We start from the raw sequence: 3,915 nt of genomic DNA, 5'->3' as shown, positions 1-3,915 counted from the left end.
CAGCGCCCGCTTCTTCCTCCATTCCAGCCATTCGTGAGCGGCTCGCACCACCAGCATCCCGTGAATGGTCCCAGCCAGCCGTGAAGCGTCCCAAGCGTCCGCGGCTTCATTTCTCCGCAATATCCCAGCCGTGAGCAAGCATCAGTTCCTCCCAGCCGTTAGCGAGCGTTTCCGCATCCCAGATTCCAGTGTCCGTTTTGATTTGCTTGGAAGGTTATTTGAGGGATTTTGAGTGTATAAAAAGGGGAGAAGAACAGAGGAGCGGCCGGCCTCCGCGGTTGAGGGAAAAGAGAAGAAGGAAACAGGGTATGCCCTGTTTCCAAAAAGGAAAAAAAAAACAGGGAAGGAAGAAGAGTGGCGTCGGGCTACTGCAGAGTCTTCAAACGAAAAAAAAAAGAGAAAGGGAAACAGGGGATGCCCTGTTTCCAAAAAGAAAAAGAAAAAAAAGAATAGAGAGAGGAGTAACAGGGGAGGGTCTTTGATGTTGATGGCTGGCTAATCCTTTAGGTGAAGGGTGATGGAGGAACCCTTGATGTATTGCTATCTTTGAAGTAAATTCTAAACCTTTATTCTAATTGTTTTATATCCCTTGGTATGTTTTGGATTCTTGCTTATTTATTTATTGGATGAGATCTTGTATGGTTTATATATATGTTGATGCATGGATTATTTCAATGCTTGATTTGTTGTAGACGTAACCGGCACGATAAATACTTGGATGTTAAATTCGTGTTCTCAGATTGTATACTCCATGATTAGAACAAATCTATCATATTAATCCTTAATCAAGAATCGCCGAGTTTATATATTGAAAGCAATATTGTCAAGGAGGATTCCGGATCCCTAGCCTTCTCTATATTTTTGATCTTTATTTAGTTATCTATTAATCCTCTGCTTTTAATTTTTGAAAATCAACTAAAAATTACATCTAGAAATTATGCTTATAATCTATAAATCGTTCCCTAAGAAATCGACCTCGGACTTCCGAGTTATACTACTTGTGCGATTCTCCTGCACTTGGGAGAACAGTTTTATTTTAGCAACAAGTTTTTGGCGCCGTTGCCGGGGAACGGCTGAGTTATTAGTATAATTTTAGATTTAATTTTTACCTTAGTAGTTAGTATTTTTCTTTTTGAAAAAAAAATTGCATCTTTACTACTATTTTTAATTCTCTGCACAGTTTGCATCAAACTCTGATATCATAGAAATTAGCCGTCTGATTTGACTCAAATTTGGTCAGCTAGTGCAAGACACATTGTTAGATAATCTGAACGGTCTGATTGACATTCTGACATTTTTAAGACCATCAAATTAATACGAAACCTTGCTGCTTTCTACTTTAAATTTTCAGCATTTATTTTTTTTAGAATCAGAATTTTATCATTATCATATCTCATTAACCCTTGTTGCTAATTGAAAATTTAAGGAAAAAAAAAACTTTAAGAAAAGATCAAGGGTGATTATTCAAAACTAAAAAAAAAGAAAAGAAAAAAAACCTAAAATTTCAAATTTCAAATTTCAAATTTCAGAATTCAAATTTCAAACGTCAACTCATAAAATTTTTAAAAAAAATAATTAATTTGCTTGATCACCTATTCAATGAAATTTAATGTCATGTCATAAAACATTAAAAAAAAATCTCTTGATTGTTGCATATAGTATAAGGCATCAGCATAAAATATTCTAAGGGCTGAACCCATTTAAAAAGATAAGGTCGGGATTTCATCACTCGTCCTTAGCCCAAAAATCACCCCAGTGCATAAATATCCTAAGCTTAACTAAAATCAACTAGACGTTGGCCCTTAAGGACATTCGAGCTCAATAGGACGAAGACCACCGAAAGTTGCACCAATTTCGCTCTGTGGCTTAGTTGATGTCTAGGCAAGCTTTGTCCCTATAAGGGAGACAGTTCATCTGTTCGAGGCAAGTGGGTTTTAAGTGGGACCTTTGCGAACGCATCGTGACCCCTCCACTTATCTGGGAGCTTACCTGGTCAACTCGGTTTATTAGACCGGATTGGAGGCTTAGGTGTCCTCTTCAAACCAGTTAGGAGCTGTCTAGAAATTTAAGAAAAATATTAAAAATTGAGGTATAATGTTTTGTTGCATTTTTGATTGTGAATAGATTTTTATTTTAGGGTGTCGTTTTAGGGTATCTTTAGTTGGTATTTATATTTAAAAAAAAAGAAAAAAAAAGAGAGGGAAATATTTTACATGCTAAAGTGGAATAGGGACGACACCGGTCGATTAAGTCATACAACTTTAGATCATCCCTTAGGACATACCCCTGAAATTCCTTCTCAATATCTCACACCTTGTGAGATGGCTGATTTAAATGAAGATGCGAGGAGTCACCACAATCGAGAACGAGAACCCCATGTTATGACTCTAAGACAATACCTACAACCGGCTAGGACTAGTCAGCCTTCATGCATAATTTTTCCTGATAATGTAGGACATTTTGACATCAAACTAGGGGTAATCCAATTGCTGCCCAAGTTTCATGGGTTAGAGTCCGAAAGTCCGTATCTTCATTTAAAGGATTTTGAAGAATTGAGTATTACATTTAGAGTGCCAAACGTCACCGAGGATGTCCTCAAGTTGACATTGTTTCCTTTCTCTCTAAAGGATAAGGCCAAAACATGGCTAAACTCTTTGCGACCTAGATCAATAAGAAATTGGCAAGATATGCAGAGAGAATTTTTAAAGAAGTTCTTCCCCACACAAAGGACTAACTTTTTGAAAAGACATATCAGCAATTTCCAACAAAAAGATAATGAAACATTTTATGAATGTTGGGAAAGATTTAAAGACCTTCTTCTCTCATGCCCTCATCACGGATTCGAAACTTGGAGAACCATTAGCTTCTTTTATGAAGGTTTATCTCCACAGTTGAAACAGTTTGTAGAGACCATGTGCAATGGTAGATTCTTAGAAAAACAACCTGATGAGGCATGGGAGTATTTGGATTCCCTTGCTGAGACTGCCCAACTTTGGGATAACGGGGATAGAAACAACAAGTCTTTGCCTAAGCCTACTAGCTCTGTACATGGAGGCCTTTACAACCTCAGAACTGAGGATGATCTTCACGCTAAAATGGCAGCCCTCACTAGGAAGGTAGAAGAAATTGAGCTTAGGAAGGTTGAGCCTGTCAAAACTATAGAGCTTAGAAACGAGTGTTGTGGTATCTGCGATATGTCGGGTCATACTACTACAGATTGTCCCACCATACCGGCATTCAAAGAAGTCTTGCACGATCAAGCAAATGCTATGAACTCCTACCAAAAGCCTTATAACGATCCATACTCGAATACCTATAACCCTGATTGGAAGAATCATCCAAACTTTAGGTGGAAAAACGATCATCCTCAACAGTCACACCATTCAGCTCCTCCACCTGCACATCCTACTTATGCACCATCACCTTCTCAAAAGCCAAATATCGAGGATACCTTGCAATCCATACAAACTTTTCTACAAGGTCAAGCTAATATCAATGCTCAAAATACTCGAAATTTTGAAGATATAAGGAACCAATTGTCAATGTTGACTACCGTCCTAAGTACCCAAGAGAAGGGTAAGCTTCCAGCTCAACCTCAACCTAACCCACAAGTGCACGGTAGTAATAATATGGCTCCCTCTAGTTCGCATACAGAACATGCAAAAAGCATCATGACTTTGCGTAATGGGAAAGTCATTGATCAAACCGTCCCATTGAGACCGCAGGTCACTTCTAATTCCGATGCTCCCAAAGTCGATGAAAGGAACAAAGAAGAAGTTGAGGTTCCAACTTCTACCGAGAAAGTTGAATGTCCTTTTCCTCCACCTTTTCCACAACGGTTAAAGCCGTTGCAAAAGCTCGAACCTAATTCTGAAATTCTTGAGCTTTTTAAACAAGTAAAGATCAACATACCTC

General features: G+C 38.4%; 1 non-coding gene across 1 annotated transcript; it reads right to left on the bottom strand.

Moving 5' to 3' along the window:
• Nucleotides 1-2,733: 2,733 nt before the first annotated feature.
• LOC120104907 lies at nucleotides 2,734-2,842 on the bottom strand. The gene has a single exon (XR_005507262.1). It is a non-coding gene; the product is annotated as a small nucleolar RNA R71 (small nucleolar RNA).
• Nucleotides 2,843-3,915: the final 1,073 nt, after the last annotated feature.

This window comes from Phoenix dactylifera, unplaced genomic scaffold, assembly GCF_009389715.1.
Source record: "Phoenix dactylifera cultivar Barhee BC4 unplaced genomic scaffold, palm_55x_up_171113_PBpolish2nd_filt_p 000140F, whole genome shotgun sequence".
NCBI classification, from domain to species: Eukaryota; Viridiplantae; Streptophyta; class Magnoliopsida; order Arecales; family Arecaceae; genus Phoenix; species Phoenix dactylifera.
This window is presented reverse-complemented; position numbering and strand designations above follow the sequence as displayed.